At 48.3% G+C, this 13,438-nt stretch overlaps 1 protein-coding gene across 2 annotated transcripts in view; it reads left to right on the top strand.

The window, feature by feature from the left end:
- The window catches only part of LOC119976609, a 441,658-nt gene that overhangs the window by 164,720 nt on the left and 263,500 nt on the right, over window positions 1-13,438 (top strand). The window lies entirely within an intron of this gene.

Below are 13,438 nucleotides of genomic sequence, written 5' to 3'. Positions count from 1 at the left end.
TTCTCCACCCCCCCCCCCACACCGGGTCTTTCTTCCTCCCCCCCCCCCCCCCCACGCCGGGTTTCCTACCTTCCGCCCCACCCCCCCCATGCCGGGTCTCTCTTCCTCCCCTCAACCCCCCCCCAACACCGGGTCTCTCTTCCTCCCCCTCCCCAAACACCGGGTCTCTCTTCCTCTCCACCCCCCCCGCAATGCCGGGTTCTCTCTCCCCACCACACAAACGCCGGGACTCGCCACTTCCGCAGCAGGTGAAACTGACGCGTATCGCGTCAGTCCGCTGCTGGCCCTTTCGGGAACGGAGATTACCGGCTTAAAGAAGGCCCTGACGCCGGAGTCATCCGCACCGCTTTTTCCCGCCGGAAATGGGCGTGACGTCGGTCCGCGGAGAATTTCGCCCCCTATTTGCAGTATTGTGAGCAGTTTTGTGTCCCATATCTAAGGAAGGATGTGCTGGCCTTCGAAAGGGTCCAGAGGAGGTTCACAAGAATGATCCCTGGAATGAAGAGCTTGTCGTATGAGGACTCTGGGTCTGTACTCATTGGAGTTTAGAAGGATGAGGGGGCTATCTTATTGAAACTTACTGGATACCATGAAGCCTAGATAGAGTGGACGTGGAGAGAATGTTTCCACTAGGAGAAGAAACTATAACCCGAGAGCACAGCTTCAGACTGAAGGGGCGATCTTTTAAAACTGAGATGAGGAGGAATTTCTTCAGCCAGAGGGTGGTAGATCTGTGGAACTCATTGCCGCAGAAGGCTGTGGAGTGTCTCTGAGTGTCTGGAGATAGATAGGTTCTTGATTAATACGGGGATCAGGGGTTATGGGGAGAAGGCAGGAGAATGGCGGTGAGAAACATATCAACCATGATTGAATGGCCTAATTCTGCTCCTATGTCTTTGGTCGACTTAACACTCAGCATCGAGAAGATAGCCGACTACAAAGACTACCATCTCAGCAGCAAAGATTTTTATCTCACACCCTTTTAATCCCGATTATTTTCAATCCATCCCTATCCCCAATGTGTGCCTATCTTGTGTGTCTTTGGGCAAAGGGTGGGACAGTGATAAGTGGAAATAATTAGTTTAGCAGCCACTGTAATATTCTCACCTTTACAGGTTTATCTCTTCTCTTGTTGTTTTACTTACAAATCTGATGCCTGGAGGCCTTGGAGTAGTTGAGGGCCAAAACTCCCAAAAGCATCATACGCCTGTTGGCTAATTCACTTGAGTTGGATCTCTGGGGTCTGTGGGGCTGAGTTTGACTGCGCAGCTGAAACAGATCATTTAGTACAGGAAACGAAAATACATAATAGGGCAACACAAGGTACACAATGTAAATACAGAGACACAAACATCGGATGAAGCATACAGGAGTGTAGTATTAATCACATCAGTCCATAAGAGGATTGTTTAGGAGTCTGGTAACAGTGGGGAAGAAGCTGTTTTTGAATCTGTTTATGCATATTCTCAGACTTTGTATCTCCTGCCCAATGGAAGAAGTTGGAAGAGTGAATAAGCCGGGTGGGAGTGGTCTTTGGTTATGCTGCCCCCTTTCCCAAGACAGCGGGATGTGTAGATTGAGTCAATAGATGGGAGGCGGGTTTGTGTGATGTACTGGGCAGCGTTCACGACTCTCTGAGGGTTCTTGCGGTCTTGAACCGAGCAGTTGCCATACCATGCTGCGATGCAGCTAGATAGGATGCTTTCTATGATGCACCTGTAAAAGTTGGTCAGAGTCAATGAGGAGAAGCCTGATTTTTTGAGGAAGTATAGGCGCTGTTGTGCTTTCTTGGTCGTAGCATCGACATGGGCAGACCAGAACAGATTTTAGGTGATGTGCACACCTCGGAACCTGAAGCTGTCAACTATCTCCACCTCGGCCCCGTTGATGCAGACAGGGTTGTGTACAATACTTTGCTTCCTGAAGTCAATAACCGGCCCTTTAGTTTTGCTGGCATTGTGGGATAGATTGTTGTCATTTCACTACTCCACTAGGTTCTCTATCTCCCTCCTGTATTTTGACTTGTCATTGTTCGAGATCCGACCCACTAAGGTTGTGTCGTCCGCAAACTTGGAGATGGAGTTGGAACCAAATTCTGCCACACAGTTGTGTGTGTTTAGGAAGTATAGCAGGGGGCTAAGTATGCAGATGTGCGGGGACCAGTATTGAGGATTATCATGGCGGAAGTGTTGTTGTTTATTCTTCCTGATTGTGGTCTAAGTGTCAGAAAGTCGAGCATCAGTTGCAGAGTGACGAGCCAAGTCCTAAATTTTGGAGCTTTGATACGAGCATGACTGGGATTATGGTATTGAACACGGAGCTGTTGCCAACAAATAGGAGTCCAATGTAGGAGTCTTTACTGTCGAGATGCTCCAGGGATGAGTGTAGGGCCAGGGAGATGGTGTCTGCTGTGGACTGGTTGCGACAGTATGCGAATTGCAGTGGATCTAAGCATTCTGGGAGTATGGAGTTCATGTGCCTCATGACCAACCTTTCAAATCACTTCGTTACAATCGATGTCAGGCCATCGGACGGTAGTAATTGAGGCACATTGCCTAGTTCTTCTTTGGCACCGGTATGATGGTGATCTTCTTGAAGCAGGTGGGGAACTCAGAATGGAGTAGTGAGAGGTCTGCAAACACATCTGCTAGCTGGTCCACACAGGATCTGAGTATACAACCAAGGATCCTGTCCAGACATGGCGCCTTCCGAGGGTTCACTTTCAACAAGACCGATCTGACTTTAGAAGCTGTGATGGTGGTATGAGTGTGTCTGTGGCTGCTGGGGCACTCGACAGCGGTTTGATGGTTTCCTGCTCGAACCAAGCATTGAGTCCATTGGGGGGGGGGGGGGGGGGGGGGGTACACTGCTGCCAGAGAATCTGCATGGTTCTTTGTCGCCCGTTATGTTGCTTAGGCCTTGCCACAACCAACGAGAGTCTGAAACGCTAGTCTATGCCTTTAGCTTGGTCTGACGGTGTCTCTTGGCATCCCGATTGACTTTGTGGAGGTCGTACCTGGATTTCTTGTATAGGTCAGGTTGCCTACTTGAACGCCTCAGACCTGGCCTTCAGTAGGGAATCAATCTCCCGATTAAGCCATGGTATGTCGGGAGAAGGAGCACCGTTCTTATGGTCCAATTTTCCAAAGTGCGGTGGGGGGATGGAACGGTAAGCACCCTTGATTTTTAATAATAATAATCTTTATTGTCACAAGTAGGCTTACATTAACAATGCAATGGAGTTACTATGAAAAGCCCCCAGTCGCCACACTCCGGCGCCTGTTCGGGTACATGGAGGGAGAGTTCAGAATGTCCAATTCACTAAACAACACGTCTTTCTGGACTTGTGGGAGGAAACCGGAGCGCCCGGAGGAAACCGACGCAGACATGGGGAGAAGGTGCATTTTCCCATAACCCAGTAACCCAACCTAACCCAATGATGGATTTCTGTGTCTATTCGGAACCCTGGATATCCATTATCCCTTCTCAGTTCCCAAATAACAGAGGTCAAGTCTGTGCTTTTTGGCAAAGTCCACTTGTACTTTATTTGTCAGCTGTGCCACTGGTAAGCTTACTTTCAATACAAAATTTAGAAAGTTTCCAACTATCCTGCAGCAAGCTAGTCAGATTGATTCTCTTTAGCGAATACAGTAGTTGAGTTTTCATTCAATTACAGATCGTAGTAATTTTTCAAATCAGAATACACAGGATAAAATAATGAAGTAATTTAAACAAAAGAAGATGGCAATAAGCAAAAGCAAGCAGCAAAGGAAATAGGTTTCAGAAATATAGATGGGGTGATCCCAGGATGAGTTTTTCCATCCCGGTAAGTGATTCTTAAGATTATTATCTTAAGGTCTAGCCTTCTTTTTACTTCTGATTGGCTTTAACTAATTTATAATTTACTCAATTCGGCCAAAATGTCTGTCCATCAATTTGAGAGATATATGTATTTAAATATATTGGTGCAAATTTCCCATTCCATCGCTTGCTAATTTTCCAAATTGTCCACACCTGCATCTAACATTAATTAGAGAAACACAGTTTTCGTTATCACCCTAGACTGACTGTTACCATAGAAACGGGACTACTCGTTCTTGGACAGCAGCACCAGTTCTTACCATACAATGGGGCCTTTTAGCTAGTTGATGTCACTGACCTTGCAGCCGCAAGCAACTTGCAGAAAGATAGAAGTTAAAGATCTGGATTAACCCTCAGTGGATTCCCAGCTATTGTTGCACTCAAGTAATGCTTAATCTGATTATAGTTAATTATTCTCAATGAGTTCCCTTTTACCTCTCTCATCTTCCCTTACTCTCATGGTTATAGCTGACTAGAAAAGTCAATTTCTATCACCCAGTAACCCCACCAAACCTTTTTTTGGACACTAAGGGTAGGTAATTTAGCATGGCCAATCCACCTAACCTGCCCATCTTTGTGGGAGGAAACCGGAGAACCCAGAGGAAACCCACATAGATTCAGGGAGAAACTGCAAACACTTCACAGACAGTGGCTCAAGCCAGGAACCTGGGACTCTGGCGCTGTGAAGCAACAGTGCTAACCACTGTGCTACCGTGCCGCCCATAGGTCACCAGGTCACATCCGAACACCAAGAGGAGTTGATGAGAAGACAAACCCCTCCACCCTTCGCTTTGCCTGAAGATGCCGTGCGGTCCGCCCGATGAATTAAGAAGCCTTCAGGTTGCATGGCACAGTCCAGTGAGGCAGGGGTGAGCCATGACTCTGTGAAACAGTGTACACAGCAGTCTCTTACTACCTCTGAGAGCTAAGTCTCTCGTTAAGTTCATCCAGCTTGTTTTCGATCGCTTGGACATTTGCCAGCAGTTTGCTGTTGAGTCTTGAAACCACGTTGCTTTAGTCCCTTGCCCAATGCATCATAACAATAGGTTAGTCACAAAGTACACAGCAGGAAAATTATCACCAGAGTAATTGCTTCAGCCATCCGACTGGTCTCAAGGTCCCATGTGGGGGGGGGGCACAAATGCCATTCAGAGTCTGGAGTTGATAAAAGCCCTATATTACAAGCATTCAGGGGAGAGATTTAAACTCTGCACTCTCTCAAAAACAGCTGTTACAGTCACATTTATTTATACACAGCACAGATCCAACTGCCTACATGTCCAATTACCAGAGGAAGCCCTCTAGGGCAACCCATTTGTGGAAGGAACTTCTTTCAGAACAAGATTTTAAATGACAGAAAAAGAACTGTCAAACCAGCCAGAGTCCTGACTGAAAGTTCACGCAAGGATGGGAAATCGGAAAAACAATCTCATTGCACACTCAACAAGCAGGGATAATGCAGCCACTAACCTGTTGTGGTAGTATGACTAGAGGTACTACGGTACCTGGGAGTGTGAGCTACCATTGGTGGAGAAGACTCGCTGCTCATTGGCCCAAGTGTTTGCATTTCATTGGTCGGAATGTAAGGTAGCTCCGCCCAGTGAGGTGAGGTATAAAAACCCGTGTTTCCCAGCAGCCAGCCTCTTTCTCTACTCGAGCTGCGGGGGAAACATCTTGTTGATTAAAGCCTTCAATTCGGACTACATCCTCATTTCAGTAGTTATTGATTGAGCATCAATTTCATCAACAAGATTTTTAAAAGATGGAGCTCCGCATCAAGCTGGAGTGTCTACGACTCAGCCCCCATGTGGCTAAAGCAGCAGCTACATTGAAGCATTGGTTAGCTTGTTTCAATAGTTACCTCAGCACGGCAGAAAAAGCACCAACGAGGGAGCAGAAGCTGCACTTCCTGCACTCGTGCGTAGGTCCCGATATCTACATGCTCATCGAAGACACGTCCGACTATGATTCAGCCATGGAACTGCTAAAAGGACACTACATCCGACTGGTGAATCAGGTTTACGCTCAGCACTTGCTGGCTACGAGGCGGCAGACCACTGGTGAGTCTTTAGATGATTTTTACTATGCGCTCCTTGTACTGGGGAGGAACTGCGGCTGCCCGCAAGTTTCTGCTGATGAGCACACCAAACTGTTGATCCGAGACGCTTTTGTTGCAGGTATGCAGTCCCCACAGAGACTTTTAGAAAAGGAAACTCTGAGCCTCACGTAGGCACAGGCCATCGCGAACTCTCTAGATGTTGCGTACAGAAACGCCCGTTCATACGCCCCCGACTGCGCGGCCGCCTCCCGGGCAGCGTGGAATTCATCTTCCCCCGTGGACTTTGAATCGCCTCAAACCTGCGCTGCAAGATCCCCTGGAAACCCCGCTGGGCCCCGTTGCTTTTTCTATGGACAGGCAAAACACCCCCAACAGCGTTGCCCAGCCCGATCGGCAATATGCAAGGGCTGCGGTAAGAAGGGCCATTTTATGTCGGCCTGCCAAGCCAGGGCAGTCACTGTTCTGGTCACCACATTCTGGAACGGGTGCAGAAGGTGGGATTAGAAAGGAAGGGTGTCCTCGAGCTGGCATGGACAAGATGAGCCGTACGGCCTCCTTCTGTGCTGTAACTTTTCTATGATTCTATGATAGGAAGGATGTGATTGTACTGGAGGGGGTGCAGAGGCGTTTCACGAGGATGTTGCCTGGGACGGAACATTTCAGTTATTTCGGGAGGCTGGATAGGCTTGGGTTGTTTCACTGGAGTAGAGAAGACTGAAGGGTGACCTGATCGAGGTGGACAGGATTATGATGAGCATGGACATGGTGGATAGGGAGCTGCTGTTCCCCTTGGTTGAAGGGTCAGTTACGAGGGGAAACATGTTCAAGATAAGGGGCAGATTTCGGGAGGATTTGGGGGAAAATGTTTTACCCAGAGGGTGATGATGGTCTGGAACGCACTGTCTGGGAGGGTGCTGGAGGTGGGACGCCTCACATCCTTTAAAAAGTACCTGGATGAACACTTGGCAACGTTTTAACATTCAAGGTGGGCCAAGTGCTGGACACTGGGATTAGGTTGGCAGCTCAGGGGTTTTTCATGCAGCCTCTCCTGCACCGTGTGATTGTGTGTTGCTGATTATATTCCATGGTGTTGCTGGCGGTTCCTTCATGTTGTTGAACTTGCTGTTGAGCTGTGCCAGGTTCAGGCGGGGCTGCAGCTGGGAAATGGCAGCTCCGCCGTCATTGACAGTTTATCAGCAATTCCCCCAATGGAACAGGTTTCCTCAGGAAATAGTCACAACCTCATCACTCAAAATCTTCAAGACCCACCTTCACCATCGTGAGTTTTGCACCATCACTGACCGTCACATCAGGAGCCATGAGCAGGTCGACCGGTGGGAAATGAAGCCCGGGGCCCGCGCGCGGAATCCCCGATCCACTCAGCCGCGCGGGACCCAGTTTAAACCCAGCGCGCGGCCAACGGCCAGTGCGAGCGCGCAGGGGGGCGGCGCGGCCAACGGTCAGCATGAGTGCGCGGGGGGCGACGGTCAGTGCGAGCGTGCGGGGGGGCGGCGCGAACAACGGTCAGCGGGAGCGCGCGGGGGGCGGCGCGGCCAACGGTCAGTGCGAGCGTGCGGGGGCGGCGCGGCCGCCTCTGGGCGGGCAATGGAGAGGAGGAGGACCGAGCGGATACTGAAGGACTCCGGGAGACGGCTACAACAAATCCACCTGTTCCCCATATCCCTTTAACCTGTTTTTTTAATCAGAAATATATCTGTCTCCCTCTTCAAATTATTTACTGAGTCCGATTCCACCGCACTGTGGGACAGCGAGGTCCCCAAATTCACCACCCTCAGCAAGAAGGAGATCCTCCTCGTCTCAGTTTTAAATCTACCGCCTCTCAACCTGTATCCGTGACCTCTCGTTCTAGATTACCCCACGAGGGAGAATATTTGGTCCGTTTACTTTATCGACCCCTTTTAGTATTTTATACACCTCGATCAGATCCCCTCTCATCCTTCCAAACTCCAGCGAGTGACTATAAGCCCAAACAGTTTAATCTCTCCTGGCACGTCGAACCCTTCACCCCCGGAATCAACGTTGTCTGACTTTGCGAGGCAGGTTTTCATCACAATTATTCGGCTTCACCTGTTGTTTTTTTTTAAGTTCCCTTTAAAAGGCCAAAAGACTCGGTTGCATCAAACGGGCAGTTATTTCCCTGCATTCATCACGTAAACCTGAATGGAGAAGCTGGAAAATATTTCATTTATTTTTTACAGAATCAAAGAAACATTACCACAAAAGGAGGCCTTTTGGCTTGTTATCTCCATGTTGGCCTTTAAGAGCCATTGTGTTTGATCTCGCATCCCTGCAATCTTGGTAAGTTTCTCATTCTCAGGCACTTGTCCAACTATTTAAAATAATTCATGGAATCAGCTTCCACAGATTTTCAGGTTAAGCATTCCAGATCCCGACCACTCGGATTCTGAGTATAAAACATTCCACCTCGTCTCCCCTCCAGATCGTTACCCAATTATTTTAACTTTATGATCTCTGGTTATTGACCTTTTGCCAGAGGGAATAGATTTTATTTCTCTGATATCAAAATCTCTCATTATCTTGAAAGTCTTTGGTGGGCCAAAACTTAACCTTCACTCTTCCAAGGTGAACAGTCTTGGGCCCCCTGTGTGGCAGTTTGTCTGTTGTAATGTATGTTTAAGGGACAGCAGCCTTGTAACACAAGAAGGGAAATGCGTGATGCAATGCAGTTTTAGTTTTACTTTTTCTTTGAGCAGAAGCACACAGCTCTCCAGAAGCCAATTTCTTTGGTTGTTGGACTCACTACTGCTTACTGTTCCTGCTTTTGCTACTGCTGTACGGTCTGAAGCCTGGGAGGCCCCAAAAGCCTGGGAGTGAGAGGAGAGCAGATGGGAGACCAGAGCATCAACATTAGGATGAGGGAGAGAAACGACAATTCAGGTGGGTGCCTAGAACAGCAAATTTTGAAAGGACTTGTCTGCAGGGGAGAGAGAAGAAGCCAGGACCTGTTAGAGAGAAACTGTAGTCCTTCTCTGCCCCACCCTCTGATGCTAGCTTTCAAAGCCTGGGTTAGCTGTGCTGTCCAGCTCAAACCAACTGTATTCAGACTACTTTGTTGGAAACTGCACCTGGGTAGTGCCAGCTGCCAAGGCAAAGACTCCTCCTGCTGCAAGAAGACTGACTGACATCTTTCAATGTAGAGGCACCATCTGCCCTGTCCCACGATGGATCCTTTTCAGACCCGAAGGGCCCCAGGGTTCATGTCTGATCTTCTTACAATGTTCAATTCTCTCCAGATCCGTCCATTGAGGATGTTCACAGAGTTTTGTGGGAGGATCTACCACAGGTTGGCCCTGAAGGCACCCGAAAGTTTGATGCCTCTGTTGCACAGGGGGAGCTGGCCACTGCCCTCCACAGCCTTTCCAGAGGCAGATCCCTGGCGAACGACAGGCAGACTGAGTTCTTCTGGATTTTCTAGAGAATGACTGTCATCCTGGGGGAAGAGCATTGCGACCAGGCAGGTACCTCTCTAGGTGCAGGGCCCTTAGAGCCCCACTGCCTGAGAATAGGAATCTCTGCCATCTTAAGATCTGGCATGCAGTCTCCCTCCTCAGAATAGGATACAAAAACTTCACCAGGGCAACGTTTCCTTCCCTTGGTATAGTGTTGGACCACATGATCTACCCAGACTAGTCTTATACGGTCCAAGGTGGTACTGTCTTTGACAACATCCATTGGTCTGGGACCAGATCCACCATTCCCAGAATGCTGACCTGTTAAGCACCTTCCTGTCTCTCGACCAGCAGAAGGTGTTTAATAGGGTAGAATCATGAATACCTATTCAAGACTTGAGGCATTCGGCTTCGGGATTCACTTGGTCACCCAGACTTCTGTACACTGCCACAGAGTGTCTAATTAACCCTTCAAACCGCCAGGCGCCCCTTCCCTCTTGGGAGACCCACCACGCCTCCCCCGTTACTCCCATTCACCAGCATGTTCGCAAGTGTGGTGGCCCGCCCCTGGAAAAGGAGCCCTATCGTCCCGACCCATCTGATACCCCACACCCCGGTTCCTGGTTTTTGCCCTCCCTCTTTACCATCGCCCTATCGGGCTTGCAGAGGGGCGGCCCTGGGCCTAGGAGTGCCAGACCCCTCACCAGAGGAGCTCAGACTTTTCAGCGAGAGCAGGACCAGTCTCCTCCACTCGGCAGTCCATCTTTGCCCGGCTGAGGAATCTTGGGTGGCGAATTGGCTGGAAGCCAAAGTCACTGCTCATTTGAAATTCTGGCTAGGACTGCTCCGAGTGCTGTCTTACTGGGGTTGAGTGCTGGTTATAAACAGGGAGATTGCCTCCTTGTTGTGATACCATCTAGTCACATTGACCCCTGTCCCCTGAGACTAAAGACTGCACTAGGTCGCTGCTGAGGTTCTGAGTCCCCCGCTTAGGGAGGATGGTTAGGCACTGGTGTGGTTTGCACCCAGGTAGCGACCTTTCAGCTTTCAGACCATGCAGCGAAAGCTCTTCTTCGAGCCCCTGTAGATGGTGTGCCCTGGCGAATTGGTGCACCTCCTGAATTATGATGTGCAGCCTCTATTCATAGACCTGAGAGGCTTATCGTAGAATTTACAGTGCAGAAGGAGGCCATTCAGACCATCAAGTCTGCACCAGCTCTTGGAAAGAGCACCCTACCCAAGGTCAACACCTCCACCCTATCCCAATAACCCAGTAACCCCACCCAACACTAAGGGCAATTTTGGACACTAACGGCAATTTATCATGGCCAACCCACCTAACCTGCACATCTTTGGACTGTGGGAGGAAACTGGAGCAACAGGAGGAAACCCACGCACACACAGGGAGGATGTGCAGACTCCGAACAGACAACAACCCAAGCCGGAATCGAACCTGGGACCCTGGAGCTGTAAAGCAATTGTGCTATCCACAATACTACCGTGCTGCCCAGTTTACGCCAGAAGGGAAGACTAATTAGGGGATATCAATCTGTCTCTCACCTCCTGTCTGTAACAAGTTACACTGAAAACAGAAGAACCATGGAAGAGGGAAGCTACTGAAAGGATAGTAATAGAAAAATCACCTCTGAAAAATTAACATGTCTGGAAGTTAGCTAGTCATCTGATTCAGATAAAGTGCAGGCTCGGTTACTAAAAGAAAAAAGGTGCAAATAGTAGAGACATCAGTTACAATCTTTCAATTTCAGCTTCAGAACATCACTGAAGGAGTTCCTTGGGTTAATTTTGCAGTCTAACCATCCTTAGTTGCTTCATCAACGACCTTGCCTCCATCATAAGGTCAGAAGTGGAGATGCTCTCTAATTGCATTGAAGAGTCGAATGGCATACTCCTGCTCCGACTTTGTATATTTGTGTGCATCCTGTTCAACACCATTTTCTATTCCTCAGCCACTAAAACAGTCTGTGTCCCTATGGAGGAAGACGTGGACAACACTTAGATTTAGGTTGATAAATGGTAAGTAATATTCCTGCCACACAAGTCCCACCTATTGACTGTCTCAAACAAGTGAGAATCTAGCAAATCTTCCCTTGGCATTCAATGACATCACCATGGCTGAATCCCCCACTATCAACATCCTTGTTACCATTTATCAGAACTGAACTGGACTAGCCATATAAATACTGTGCTACAAGAACATGTCTGAAGCTGTGAATTGTGTAGTGAGTAACTCAACTCCTGACTTCCCCAAAGCCTGTCCACCATCGACAAGGCACAAGTCAGGAATGTGATGGAATACTCTCCACTTGCCTGGATGAATGCAACTCCAGCAAGTCACAAAATCTCAATATTTTCCAGGACAAATAGCCTGATTGATTGGCTCCCTATAAATCAGCTTAAACCTTCATCACTGACGCACAGTGACGACAGTGTGTACCATCTACAAGATGCAGGCAGCAACTCACCAACAACACACCTCCACCACCAAAAAGGACAAGCACAGCAGATATATTGGAACATGCAAGTTCCTATCCAAGCCACACAACTTCCTGTTTCGGAATTATATCACTGTTCCTTCACTGCCACTGGGTCAGAATCCTGACTGGTTATGCACTGAGATCTCACCACGGGGGATCTAAATGCTTACCAGCCCTTTGAGCAATATCTCACCGTGTCTTCAAAGTTTTTAGATGCAGTCACCACACTCTTCAATACTGTGACTTCAATGCAGTCTGACCAAAATTTCAAGGGTCGTCCCATGACCAATTCAAGGCTGAACTCCATGTCATACCTGTCCTTAAACTTGCTGCCACACTGTTTGACCACCACTGATCATCATGTTGTTGTTTTAATGATGTGAAGGTATGAATCACTCATAAAGGATTGGGTAAACCTGTTGTGAATTCATTTATTAAGACTAAGGACATGAGAACAGATGTACATAGATAGAAAGATTGAGGACATCAGCAGAAGAGCTGCTCCTTTGGGGCCACCAAATAAATTAGATCAATAAATTGAGGAATAATTATGTAGGAAGCCCCTTAAAGAGATACTGCACCAAAGTAAATAGAATCTCAACAGAAACTTAAGCATCAAATCAAATTGTGATTTAAAGGGATCGACAAAACATCCCAGTGCCCACTGGGCATGGAAGGCCTCAATCTGCCAGTGGATACCACGTGCATTCTTTCCAGGGACACCTGACAGCAAACATAGCCACAGAAGAAGGGCAGGCAGTCAAGATGGACAGCCCCCAGACAGCCCACTGCCTGGACCTATTAATGCGCAGCTTGGCAAATGTCCAGGAACAGGCCCACGAGGAGGCCATCCTGCCTCCCTGCTCCCCAAGCACTGGGTGCCCAATGATCATCAGCATAAGGTGTCCAAAGATCAGAAGCATAGGCTGAAGTGCGACCAAAAATAAAGCAACAGATTTTTCATAAAACTACAAATCAGGTGCAGCCGAGGATACTTTACATACACGTGGTCCATGAACTCAACAAGGACACAGAAAACGCAGGTACCGTGAGAGTCCTTGAACCAACGCAACCTATGGTCGTATGGAACCGCTGAATGCAATGCCCTCCACCCAGGTCCCTGATGTAAGGGGGAGGACTTTCACCAGTGAGCCCTCAACAAGGAATCTCCTCCACCAGACGGTCGGGCAAGGAGGTGAAAGGTGTGCAGCAGCCCATATGGGATACACCTCCACAACGTGTGAAAGGACACGGAGGGCATTTCTACGAAACAAGCTTAGGGAGGATGGTAAGGCGCTGGTGTGGTTTTGCACCCAGGTAGCACCAGGGAAGGATTCGGGTCCTGGGGTGGATGTGAAATTCTGTCCAAACGCAAAGTCACGAGCAGCAGACTTTTATGGGATGTTTAAACCAGGAGCATTATTTATTCACACAAACTTTCCCCAAGAGGTTTATAGGCACGCCATATGCACCATATACGCACAAGAAAGAAATGTTTAAAAAATGGAATTTTACTTCTCTGAATATTAAAACCAAACAGAATAGTTAATAGTACACATATTTGTAAAAGTCCAGTGAGAGGGACCTCCACC

Source organism: Scyliorhinus canicula, chromosome 1 (assembly GCF_902713615.1).
Source record: "Scyliorhinus canicula chromosome 1, sScyCan1.1, whole genome shotgun sequence".
Classification (NCBI taxonomy): domain Eukaryota; kingdom Metazoa; phylum Chordata; class Chondrichthyes; order Carcharhiniformes; family Scyliorhinidae; genus Scyliorhinus; species Scyliorhinus canicula.
This window is presented reverse-complemented; position numbering and strand designations above follow the sequence as displayed.